The sequence below is a fragment of the Tachypleus tridentatus genome, chromosome 4 (assembly GCF_004210375.1).
Source record: "Tachypleus tridentatus isolate NWPU-2018 chromosome 4, ASM421037v1, whole genome shotgun sequence".
In the NCBI taxonomy this organism is placed as follows: Eukaryota; Metazoa; Arthropoda; class Merostomata; order Xiphosura; family Limulidae; genus Tachypleus; species Tachypleus tridentatus.
Window position 1 is genome coordinate 30,082,679 of NC_134828.1, and position 14,228 is coordinate 30,096,906.

The window sequence follows — 14,228 nt, forward strand, 5'->3', positions numbered from 1 at the left end:
AATCTTCCTTGTTCTGTTACTAAACTCGAAATTTCTCAAATATATGACTATTTTTTATCTTTTGGACTTCGTATCTTAAACACGCTCTGAGTTAGATTGGCCCCATTATAGATATTTTAATATCATAATCAGCGTACCTATTGAATAAATTACAACCATAAATATGTTTCTCAACTTTAATGGACCGCAACTTCCTGTTGAATGAGAAACCGTTTCGTTTTCTGCACTGAGGTCTTCTTCATAAGTACTACGCACCTTTCAAAACTTATACGTGTACAAGGACATCGATGAAATGTCATATTCAATACAAACTGTACATTGCTTTAAATATTTAGATTGTCATAACACGCACTCGTAAAAACAAACAAACAAAAATATGCAGTTCTTAATTGTTTGTGCACAGCTTTCATTAAACTAACGAACTCGAGCGAGACTTACGCATATTTGTGAAAGTACCAGTCCACATGGCCGTAATATTACAAGCGACATTGTATTTTATCTATAAAATCTGACACGGAAAACTTGAATGGATGCAGTTTTCAATTTGTAACAGACTTTTTAAAAGTTTTTATAAAGCCTCTACAAGGCACAGCTAATTTGAACGTCCACTTTCAGGTTTTTGTTTCCTTTGTTATAAAGCAGATAATTACACTATGGGTTAATGTTGTTCTCCTCACCGCAATAGCCGAAACCAGATATCTTTTAGTGTAAGAAGCTACCACCCAGCTACAGAAGTAGACGCCACATTATATCTGCTGTTCTTTTAAGGTTTTGATTAATATGAAACTGGTAGAACGAGACTGTGCTTTAAAAGACACTGCACCAATGTTGAAATGGTATTTCTAGACCGCACCCTGAAAGTTAATACACCAGTTGTAACTGTTTAGAGTATCCCGAAAGCTAAAAATTAATCAGTCCTAATGAATGGTGCTCCAACTGAAAACGTGTCCTAAATATTAATGTATTTTATAGTATATAAAATTTATTTTAATAACTGATATAAATACATTCCGTGTCGAAATAAATATTATGATTTAAAGACTTGTATCGCAACCTGTCTCAAATTCTACCATATGAATCTAAACAGACGTAATAGAGTCCTGAGTTACGTCATCTTAATTAAAACAAACGATTCTTTACTGAGTTTTAAGGCTGTCATACAATAAGCAACAAAGAGAACCATTTCTCTAACGGGTTCTTCGCAAACGAAACAACGATTTAATTGATTTGAAAAATATACTCAGCTTCGTGAAACAAATATTTATTGTGGGTGAAATGGAAGATTATTTGTTTGAAGATCTTCTAATAATGACAATCGATACAAACATGACATTTTCCCAACATAAGTCTTAAAATGATTATTTCTATTATAGTAAGACCAGGTAGAACTCTCTTTTGATTTCTGTACCAGTGAATTGGCGTTTCAATCCCAAAAATGCTGAATCAAGTTGTAAAACTAATAATCTCAATTAGTGTATTCAAAGTTGAAAATTGTGTAAACTTTATGGATTTCTTTATAAGTTGTTTTAATGGCAACTTCTTCTGTTGATTTATCTGTGACGAGATACAGACATACATGATGCCAGTAAGTCATTGTAGGAAATTATTTAGCAGAAAACTCATTAATACATAGAAAATATACATATAAATCAAATTCATCATTTTTCTCATCACTTATTCTTTTACAGATCAAGGCCTTTTAAATCTGGGAGAATGAGGTTCTATATTGAACTCTTCTTACAATTCATCACTGGTCACTTTATACTGTTTTTTTTTCTTTTAATTTCTCGAAAACGTAATTAAAAATACCAAGTTAGTAGTTGCGAAATTTGTAGTGATTGACTAGACATAAGGCAGCTTGTTAACACTACCAACAGTTTCTAATTATGATGTGTTAGAATAAAGGCAAAATAGCTACTTAGCTCCACCTATCACCAACTATCGGAATACTCATTACCAACCAATAATGGAATTGACTATCACATAACAACGCCCTCGTTGCTGAAAGGACGAGCATATCCCACGAGGATATTCAATACCGCGACCCTTAGATTGCGAGTGGAGTGTTATCAACGCCATGTTTGTCAAGCTTACTGAAAACTGGTTTCTGAAAACTTCCCGCACCATTATCCCTGAACAAAGGCTACTCGAGAGAACAAACCTTAGCTTCATAACTCGAAATACCATAGAAACAATTCTTATTGCACTACCATACGAAACCTACCTATGTTATTATTTGAGTTTTCTCAGAGTTACTGGTGAGGGATGGAATTTCTCGAAACCAGTATAAATCAATGACAGTTTGAGGTTTATTTGAAATTCTCGATGTTTGATTTAGATTTTTCCAGAATTTTGTCTTCTCGTTCGCTCTATACACCTTTTACAATGACTTTTTTTGTTTTGAAGAGAAGTGTATCCAAATATACCTATTTTAGATTGTTTTCTGTACAGCCAAACGGAGCACTACATGTTAATAACATTCACTAATTCCAGTTACTAGTAAACAACATTCATCACAAACTCTTGACTGATGAAACAATGAGATTTCACCATTCTTGAAAAGAGCTACAAACAATGAATGTTTCGATTACTACTAACCCACGTTCCGGTCCTGAACAAAATAGAAGGATAAAAAAATTAACATTTTCTTAACGAGCAGTTCTTCAGTTAACTGTGTGTATCTTATTGTGACTTTGTGTGACTAACCGAGTATATAACAACAACACACCGAATTCCAGAAGCTTTGGGTGCATGCGTTAAAAATCACGTGACAGTTTTTGTTATTATAAATACAGAAAAAACAAACAAATATTCTTCTGTAAACATCAGTTTGGTATAAAAGAATGATCTAGCAGCTTAACATAGTTTGGTTTGTTCAAACACGCAATGTTTTACTTCATAATTTTAAAAACAGCGTTTCTTAACAGTGAGTAGCATATGAGTGATTCTGTGCATAAACCTGAACAAACAAAGAAGCGATAACACAAAAAGCAAGAATGATTCGACAAATATATTGTTTAAAGGCAATGTTTCATCAGAGATACTAGAATAAATAGTTTTCTAACAGTAGATCAACATGGACATTTCTTACTGTAATGTACGAGTGAAAACCTTTTTCCTTTTCCCTCTATTGTTGAGATTTGTATAAAAACGCGATACTTTCACCAAAATATTATTATCCGTCTGACTCAGAACATCAGCTGACAGTTTGAACACTGTAGACTTGTTCTTCTAAAACCATCAGAAATGAAGAGTCTAGCAATATTGCTTCTGGTGACTATTTTCGTTGCGGTTGCTTTGGGCAAAGGAAAAGGACATGGAAAATTACACAAGTTAATGTGCAGTAAGTGACTTTTATGAAATAGTTCGTGTAGCAGATTATTCTATAACGTCATTGACACCGGTTCTGGCTAGTTTCACGTACTTCAATGATATAACGTAATAATAACTAAAGATGAAAGGTCACTGTAAATGTTTGTATATTCACAAATTTATATTTACAATAAGTAAAATGTTATTTGTGTGTAGTTGTGAGCAAAGCCAACACAATGGGTCATTACTTCAGTGTTTTCAGTGTTGAGCCAGAATATGTTATAAACTTACAACTAAGATAGTGGAGAACGGAAATTGTTTATGTTTCTCTTGTTAAAAACTTGCTTTCCAAGTAGTTGTTAGGGTATTTAACGGTTTTCCTCTCTTCTCTGTTTATAACCTATAATATTATATATTAACAAAGATAAACAAATAATATCAGAGCTTTAGAACGTTTCTTCATTCATAAACTTTTCATTGTTACAGGCGATAATGAAGAAGACGTAAAAAAAGCAATGGCTATTGTTGAAAGTTTCCCACAGGAGGTAAGTACTGTTGATAATAGTTCTTTAAATGTGAACTACTGAAAAACATTAATAACAATATTTTATTATTTGTGTTCACGATTATCATTATTATTATAGAAAATTATTTATATGGTTGTTTTTATTTGAATATTTCATGGCATGTTCTGAACAACTCGGTCGTTACTCTCAGAGTTCGTTTGTTCACTCATACAAATGACATGTTCTGCATAGAATTACCTGAGTAGACAAGTAAGAAACTTATTATGGACAGGCATAGCTGTTCCTAACTTTAAACTGGGATCAGCAGATAATTAACCAGTCACTAAGAGCCTGTTAGTTGGTTAATTTTAAATGAATAACAGGATTTATAAATTACCCACATCCGGAGATAAGAAGATTGTTTAGTGGTACCATATCAAGAACTCCAAATTCTTGGGTACCATATTCGATGCACTAACCATTAGGTCACAATCTAATACAAATACACATTTATATAAAGAGTATGTTTCAGGAAATTTGTTGCTAAACATAAAATTACACAATGAGCTAACTGTGCTGTGCTTGCCACGAGTATCGAAACCCCATTTTTGGCGTTATAGAGAATAGTAATTACTGTTGAATTACTGGAAGGTTATGTATATTTTTGCTGTGTAACTGGATATATTTACTCTGCTCATTACGGGTATTCAAACCTAGTTTGGATATAAACCTTCAACCTTATCGCTTAGCGTCTATGGGACTTGATATTATTAGATTATGTTAACATTTCACCACATAGAAGAAGAGATCTCTCTAATCTATTCATACGTTTATACCAAAATAACTTAAAAACTGAGTTCTATTGCACTAACCGTTCCCTGATTAGTGGTGATAAGTTACATGAAAGGCAGCTAGTAAACATCAAACACCATCAACACTTGACCTCCTCTTTTACCAACTACTTTATTATGAACCTCTCAAACTCGCACCCAGCCAGATGGCCAGTCGAGTACCCTAACCATCATGCTATGCCAGACCATTATTTTCACTAAATAATATATTAATATAAATAAATCGCATAAACATTTTTGCTGTGTCTTTCAGAAAAAAGATGCATTTGAACAGTGCAAAAACGAAAACAATCCAGACTCTCTGACTGACGATGAATTCAGGCAGAAGATGTGTGACGACAAAGAATTTGCAAAAACAGTAAGTTACTATTAACCAGTTATTAGAATTCAGTTTTTAAGCCTTTAGTAACGTCTGCTTAAAGTAAATAAATAGTTATGTTCACAGTATCGTATTTACAACATCTATTCATTATTCAGATCATTGCTATCGAAGATAGTTCTGTATAAATTTTATTTTATTTCAGTCATACTTATATATAATGTTTCCGTTGTTCCTTCAAAGACACTCATGTTGTACTTTCTAATTAATTACATGCCACTTGTTATATCAACCTGAATTGATTTTAGACAATATTATATAATTTTCTTTCTAAGAAGTTTTAAGTAAACTAAAATTGGGTTCAAATATTTCCAAATTAATACCCAAAATTTAAGATTTTCTATATTAATAATAAAACTATTGATTTTATTACATACCTATATCTCAGATAAATTACTTAATATAACACTTTTCAAGACTGAAACAGGTTATATACTGTGTCCTACATATGCGTCAATAGCAATGAAAGAGTTTATGTGGACAGTTAATTTGAACTCCAACATGGTTGTGGGATGGACTTGGTTTTATATTCTAACTTTTCTATATTTATGTCTTCATGAATTCTACAAAGCTTCTCTGATGACAACAGTAAAAATATAGTTGTGTTTGCCTAGAAAAAAAAAGTTAAATGCGCTGTTACATAATTTCGTTTCTTTTAATAAGAAATTCCTATAAGTAAAATATTAATTTATTTATTTCTTCTTTTTTCATCATATGTTTTTTATGTAAAAATTGTATGTATATAATTAATTATAGTCTAATTATTACATCACATCAATATGTTAATTCCTGTTCACAAACTTTACTTTAAATGCTCATTTCATATGCACGATCCTTGGAACATAGCGGGAGTAACTGAACTTAGACACAGCGACACTAATGATGTTTATCTATATAAAGTTACAGATGTTTTTGTTCTCAATCTTTAGAACACTTAAATATTATGATAGTTTTTATGTTAAGCTACAATAAAAAAATATTTCCTGATGAGCAGACTAAAAACAACATTGTCACTGAATATTACTTTATATACAATATGTTACTAACTATCTTTGAATTTTTACTATTGTCAAAATATAAATTCCAAAGTAATTCTATACGATTAAAATAGAAACAATTTTTTATTGTAACACCTTCCTAATAGACTGATTTACGATAAAATCTGTTTACTTGGCTTTCATAATATATATATAATTTTCTTTTTTACTTGTAGATTAAAAAGTGCGCGATGGGCAAGATGGGAAGAAACTGACGGATTTGTAGAAAACCTACATTTATCTAGTAAGTGTTAGACATCTCTTGGAAGATAATATGACATGTTTTATTTACTATAAGTTTATAATGTAAAGTCTATTCACTTTAATCTATTGGAGCAACTTTCTTTTGTTTTCTTAATATTGTATTTAACAATGTTTGAATAACTTAAATTCAAATTATATTTTCTAAGAAATATGATCTAGAAGTTTCTCTACTTTTACCAACGTCTAATAGAATTGTTTTGTAGCTCTAATTGTAAATTTGGTTGTAATAATTCCCTAGATTTTCCAAACTTCATACAATATATTACAGTAACTGAAGAACTGGTTAATCCAAACTTCTTACAATATATTACAGTAACTCAAGAACTGGTTAATCCGGCAACAAGTAGGATTTGAATTCGTTTAAATAAAGTATGAATCTCCAAATATTAGAAGTTTTTAACATTCATACCATTAATATTGAATTATTTACAGAATGTTTATGTAACATTATTAATGTTGCAGTAACTTTTAAAAAACCTTTTCCATTTTAGGTATGACCACACATCCAATAAGGAAGTCCTCACTTGACCTGCGAAAATCTGACTATACATTTGTTCTGTCTTTATTCTTCTACGTATTATTATAGACATATTTTATTGCTTCTAGTGTACTGGTCTTCATTCAATTTGTTTTGTCTTTCAGTGAAATAACTTCATTGATAAAAAAATGATTGTTATAAATAGTGTTTAATAAACATTTTGTTTGAAATAACGAATGAAGAGAAAAAAATAAAACCAGGAAAAAAGTAATACAAATAAATTTTAACTAATTAATCCATAAATATTATAATAAAATTAAAATATAATAATCTAATCGTGGTCGGGAACGTCTTTGTCTATAATTTAGAACTTTGGTATCACTCAGGTTTTACTTAAACAGATAAATAATTAATCTATATCGTTCCAAAACACGTGAAGATTGTAACTATTGTAAAACGTTTAAAAAAACTATTAAATAAACCTAAAAAAATGAATTTTCTGAAACCAGTTAAAATTTTCACTTATTATTGAAGAAGCAAAGAAATGAGATGTTTTATTTCTCATATTTTCTCTTTCTCCAAGTTTTTGAGCATATGTGGATGGCACAAAAAATACACAATCGATGTTTGTTCCATCGCTTCTGGGGTATCGAAGAGTGAATTTTGTGAGATAAGCTCATGGACTTACTGATGAGGTAACAAGTGACTTTTATGGAGTTTTTGTTTGTTTTTGATAGGCACAAAGCTACAAAATAAAACATTTGTATTGTACTCACTGCAAGTATCGAAGCTCTATTTCTATCGTTGTAAGTTAGAGGGACTCTTGCAGCATGTCCTTCTTTTTTCAGTTACTTTTAAAACACTGTCTTTGAAACGGTATTGGTGGTAAAAAAAACACTAAGAATTTTTTCTTTGGGGGGCGGAGACGGTAGGGCGTAGTTTATCTAATAATCTAACTTGACTGTTCTTTTGCAAAAATACAATTCGCTCTGTGAAACCATGGTTACATTATATAGGTTACGGTCACATCCCACTCATCATTCAGATAAAAACAGACCAACAGCTGGGAGTGGGTATTGTTCATTACGCTTCTAATAAACCATTTAAAAATCATAGACTGCCATGCGCATATAAGTTATTAAAAAACCTCAACTTTACTTTTCATAACGTGGTTGAATTAAATTTTACATAAAGCCGTTCGAAATCGATCTCCGCTACGTGTCTTCAGTTGTGAGTAAGATACTAAACACGGGTCAACACTATCCATCGCCAATTTGTAGCTACTCTGATCAAAATGTAGGATTTGACCCACTCATGACCGGCAAGTTCAAAAGGCAACTATTTTTTTGGCGGTAATAGAGTACGAACCGTGAAACCCTATTACACAGTCCGGCATATGAAGTATGTAAGATACTAATTGGTATTAGATGGGTTACAACTCTCTAGGCTTTAGCAATAATAACGACGTCTAAGGGCAGTAAGTGTATACTGGACCCTCTTTTAATCATATATTTAATATGTAACTAAATACACAAACGGGTTGCTTGTGGTTAAGTTCAAAGTTACACAATGGACTAACTGATGTGCCCATAACAGGTAATAAAACGCGGTTTCTAGCGTCATAGGCCTTAAAACGTATCACTGAGGCAACTGAATGTGGGACAAATATATGAAAAAATAAAATATGACGTCTGTTGCTTTGTTTGTTTATAATTTCATACAAAGTTACTCGAGGGTTAGCTCTGATAGTAAGTTACTCGAGGGCTAGCTCTGATAGTAAGTTACTCGAGGGCTAGCTCTGATAGTAAGTTACTCGAGGGCTAGCTCTGATAGTAAGTTACTCGAGGGCTAGGGCTGAGCTCTGATAGTAAGTTACTCGAGGGCTAGCTCTGATAGTAAGTTACTCGAGGGCTAGCTCTGATAGTAAGTTACTCGAGGGCTAGCTCTGATAGTAAGTTACTCGAGGGCTAGCTCTGATAGTAAGTTACACGAGGGCTAGCTCTGATAGTAAGTTACTGATAGTAAGTTACGAGGGCTCGAGGGCTCTGATAGTAAGTTACTCGAGGGCTAGCTCTGATAGTAAGTTACTCGAGGGCTAGCTCTGATAGTAAGTTACTCGAGGGCTAGCTCTGATAGTAAGTTACTCGAGGGCTAGCTCTGATAGTAAGTTACTGGAGGGCTAGCTCTGATAGTAAGTTACACGAGGGCTAGCTCTGATAGTAAGTTACTCGAGGGCTAGCTCTGATAGTAAGTTACACGAGGGCTAGCTCTGATAGTAAGTTACTCGAGGGCTAGCTCTGATAGTAAGTTACTCGAGAGTTACTAGCTCTGATAGTCGTCCGTAATTACGAAGAGAACTGGAGAAAAGACAGCTAGTCTACACCACACATCACCAACTCTTGAGCTATTCTTTACCACAGAACAATGGGATTGACCCTCGTGTTACAACGCCCCCACGTTGGAGTATGAATGTATTACTTGAATAAAGTTCTTCTGTGGTTTTCCGCGGATATCCGAAAAGAAGCGTCCATTTCGATACATTAGTTGTAGCTTTATTATCACGTTTGTAATGTACAATACTTTAAAATATCAGTTTCGGTTTCATCAAGTTTTGTTATGAGAAGAACAACTAAAAATATTCCTATCATTTACGTTTTCTTTTTAACTTTGCAGCTCTGTTCATGTGCAACTTATCGGTAGTATGTAATTCACATACGTTTAAAAGACTAATGATTCAGTATCCACAAGATTATTCAGCATTAAACATACATACATACTAGATAGAGGACTTGTGCTTTGCCTTCGAAACTTTTATTGTTTGTGGTTGTGCTATTTTCTAACTGAACTCACAAGGTTTACAAAATGTCAGACGTTGTTGTGTATTTAACTTAATTAAAACAGTTACGTATGAAGTTAGAAACGTCGAATTTGTAACCAAATCCGATGGCCGTGCGGGACTTCTCAATGACTGCGAGGTTAAACTCTATTGGGCTGGACCTATTTTACAACAGGACATGCATATCAAACGAAAGATTTTCAAAAATGCCAAACCGATCTACCTACCTGGCGGAGTTAGTAACGCTTTCAAAATCTGGGTGTCGATGGTAGGTTTTAAAACTAAACAAATTCTGGTAATCTAAGGGTTCATAAACAAGTAAGGAAAGTTACCAGAAATTTTTAACACATAAACACTGCTGTCTGAAATGGGACTGTGAGATATATATATATATACACATTCCTCAAATAAATTTTTTTCAATACTTAGTACTAACTACATCCTTTAATTTCACACAAAACTATACTAGAGTTATATGCGCTATATATTGGCATTGACTAAAGGTAGGTAGTCATCACCATCCGCCGCCATCTCTTAGGCTACTCTTTTACCAACAAATAGTGGGATTCACCGAGACGTTTTAACGCCTCCACGGCTGAAAGGGTAAGCATGTTTGGTGTGACAGGGCTTTAAACCCGCGATCCTTAGGTTGCGACGGGAGCGCCCTAACCACCTGGCCATGCTGAGCCACATAGTTTAGTGAATTTTAAAAACTTTCCACGCACGCACAGACACTAAATTTTTAACTATATGGATATGGTTTTAAAATACGTAATAATGATTAAATTACAATTTTTTAAAATGATTTTAGTGCATGGTTGCACGAAGAGATATATTCTTATAGCCGTTCCTAACATTGAAATGACAGACTAGAAGGAGAACAGTTAGAAGCACACACCGCCACATTTTAGGTTTTCATTGTCTAACTGAATAACTGGATTTGAGCATCACTCTTATAGCGCATTCACGAACCCGAAACATATAGCATATTTTTAAAATATTGGGATGAGAACCATAAATCCTCAGGTTCATATACTTTAGCACACTAACCATACTCTTAGTAATGTAACGCGTGTGTGTGAGCACAAATCAGTAAAGGTTATCCTTTGATGATGGTTCGTACAGTTTTAGCACGAAATTTAAATCATGAATTAGTTTTATGTTAGAGTACTAGAGCAGCTGTCATTTATAAAAGGTATAATTAATCTAATTAACATAAAGCATTTTTATTACAAACGATTTTTAAGAAGTCACGTTCTGTAAAATGATTGGATAGAAATACGTTTTAATCGCGTTTCTTTTTACATTTGAACAGAATAATTTACACAGCAATAATTTATTCTGTGCTTCAAGTACTTTTTATCGTGTTCTTTGTTATGCTTGACTTTAGACAGATCAGTACTGGAACATTTATTGAAGCATGAAATTATTATCTCTTTCCGAGCATAGGAGGCTCTGTTAGCTTAGAGAAACCATTTGCTCTCTAGAGGAAAAAAAAAGCCCTTATTGGGAGTTGGACTTTTCAATTATTTAAAATCCTTATTTCATCAGGCAAGTAATAAAGTCAGGTAAGACAAATCTATTTTGTTGGTTATAGGTTCGAACCTTGGTCAGTTCAAGTCATTTATCGAAAGTCTAGTGAAGTGTATTATACTTTCTAAAGCAGTTATGAATGTTTACTTTCATCTGTCAGGTGGTTATGCTTATAATACGATACCAGTTTAAATAATTTGACTATTCGGTTTTTTTGTTTGTTTTTCTTTGTCCTTAGTATAATCCATTGTTTCCCAAAGAGTGGAGAGCTCTCCCAGGGAGATATAAGCGATTAGGGTAGAGTCAATAATGCAATAACGCAAAATCAAACGTTTTAATATATTTTTATTAACGAAAATAATAAGTAATTACTATAACACGTACTGTATTTTAATGTGTATCCGTCTGTTAGCTCTTATCACTTAACTCACTTTTTATTAATTAAAAAAGTGAGGTCTCAAACCCTATTTTTTAAAGAGAAGCGAGGATGAAGAAAGATTGGGAAGCCTAACCTACTCCCCACAGTTGTGTAAGCTCAAAGAACGTCACAAATAATCCCAAACTTACATTATATTTAATTGTTTGTACAACCCTTTTTTAATGTCTAATTAACATAAGGAGCTCCAAAATAAGTCTACGTAATAAAGGTATTTCAATTTTAGATTAATTCTGTTGTTCTCTTGTTGCAAAGCTGCACAGTAGGCTTTCTGTGCGAGAAACTAGAGCCCCTTATTTTAGCATTGTAAATCAATAAACTGGCTCACTGAGGGACTTAATCTGTGGTTAAAGCGAAACGTTGTTTAATGTATTGGAAATGAGTCTATTATACAAGTACTATCCATTTGATCTTCAGTATAAGTGTTAAATAGGATTAGGGTGAGTTTATTGTTCATACTAAACAGCTGCCTTCAGACCGACGTTCTTGAGTAAAATAATCCATTATACTAAATGTTTATCACAAAAGGAGAAATGTTACCATATCACTTCCGCCTACTGATTTGTCTAATGCTTAGATAACTGAGAACGTTGCAGAGGAAAATCGTTAATATATTTGTTACAATAGGCTTAAAACGCCAGAAATACAAAGTATGTAACTTAAGGGTAATGAACTGGGTAGAAATTAAAAAAAGGTTGTTGTTGTTTCTTCCATTATAATGAAAATATATATTTTTTTAAATTATGATATATTTGTTTGTTTGTTTTTAATTTCGCGCAAAGCTACACGAGGGCTATCTGCGCTAGCCGTCCCTGATTTTGCAGTGTAAGGCTAGAGAGAAGGCAGCTAGTCATCACTACCCACCGCCAACTCTTGGGCTAATCTTTTGCCAACGAATAGTGGGATTGACCGTTACATTATAATGCCCCTACGGCTGAGAGGGCGAGCATGTTTGGTGTGATGGGGATTCAAACCTGCGACCCTCAGATTACGAGTCAAGTGCCTTAACCACCTGGCGATGCCGGGCCAAATTATGACATACGAAAACTTTTGTTCACCCCCAGTTAAATTCCAAATACCTTCACCGGAAGTTATAACTAGTTTTATAATCACAGTCAATAGATAGAAATAAAATATTTATGTCGACATACGGAAACAACAGTGGTATATTGTTTTAAGCTGAAACGTTGCGAACAGCATTATTTGATACTACTGATGTAATTGGTAACGACAACAAAAGACAGGTTTCTAAACGTTGGTTTATTTGTTTATTTTTCGAATATGACAATCTTCAAGAAAGAAACGGGAAAATCGTGTCATGTATCTTTAAAAACTGATGAAGGTAACTGCAGAGTACCATAAAATTTCAGTATACAATTTGGACGTCGCCCACGAAACTTCAAAACTAACACGATTAGATTCTACTCGAGAAGTTGAGAGACAGGTCAAATGAGAACAAGAGAAAATTTCGTTTTAAGACTGGTTTATTTAGTTTTCTTTTGCGCAAAGATGCACAGGGACTATCTACTCTTGCCATCCCTAATTTTGTTCTGTTTTTGAATTTCGCACAAAGCTACTCGAGGGCTTTCTGTGCTAGCCGTCCGTAATTCAGCAGTGTAAGACTAGTCATCATCACCCACGGACAACTCTTGGGCTACTCTTTTACCAACGAATAGTGGGATTGACCGCCACATATAACGCCCCCACGACTGAAAGGGCGAGCATGTTTGGTGCGACCGGGATTCGAACATCTAATTCTATAATACAAGACTAGGGGAAGACAGCTAGTCATCACAACCCACCAGTAAGTCTTGCACTACTCTTTTACCATTTTATAGTGGGATTGACAGTTTAATTATAACGCCTTCACGGGTGAAAGAACGAAAATATTTAAGGGGATGGGGATTCGAACCTACGATTCATAGGTTACGAGTCGACCTCTCTAACCACTTCGCCATTCCAGGCTCAACTTTTAAGAATCAATTTGTAATTGTGAGAAATAAAAGACTTTATTAAATAACGTTCTGAGCTTATTTAAGGTGTAAATACTGAATGCAAGTCCATTTATAAACTGTTCAGAAGAAGAAATTCAATCTGGATGTATATATCCTCTTATATTACTAATTACATTTTTAAGGTTATTTAAAACTGACTTTTTGTACCGAATCAAAAGTCCCTCTTTTGTCCTCAGTGTCTTATTCTCCACGTTTGCAGCAACTTTCAAGATGTTTTGAAACGCCGCCACATCACAGTAAGCATTTATACGTTCTTTTACATATTCCCTTAGTTTTTATATTATTGTGGAACTGGTACAGACATTCTCGGAAGTTGGACCATGGAATTTATTACTCAAAAAATATCACAAACAATACAGTTATATTCTTTTATGATAACTTGTTTAAGAAATCCCAATGAAAGATATTAACACAAACTTGTAGCACGATTTACGTATAAACATTTTTTTTTTTTTTACTGACCATCAATTTTTAGTGTTTTTTTTATTTGACTGTAGAGGTCACCAGTATATGATAGAGTAATGAGTACTGAAAGTTCCGATATACAACAAAAATTAATTACGAAGGAGTAGAAAGTTGTT

The 14,228-nt window shown here is 33.4% G+C and overlaps 1 long non-coding RNA gene across 2 annotated transcripts in view; it reads left to right on the forward strand.

Moving 5' to 3' along the window:
* The first annotated feature begins 3,155 nt into the window (after nt 1-3,155).
* LOC143248782 (uncharacterized) overlaps nt 3,156-14,228 on the forward strand; it is a 53,930-nt gene continuing 42,857 nt past the window's right edge. Inside the window, exons 1-5 of one of the 2 annotated variants that reach the window (XR_013027174.1) lie at nt 3,156-3,343; nt 3,799-3,857; nt 4,923-5,027; nt 6,262-6,329; nt 6,841-6,950. This is a non-coding gene — a long non-coding RNA (uncharacterized LOC143248782). Of the gene's footprint in view, nt 3,344-3,798; nt 3,858-4,922; nt 5,028-6,261; nt 6,330-6,840; nt 6,951-14,228 lie in introns of those variants that run through there. The other variant, XR_013027173.1, reaches the window with a different exon arrangement.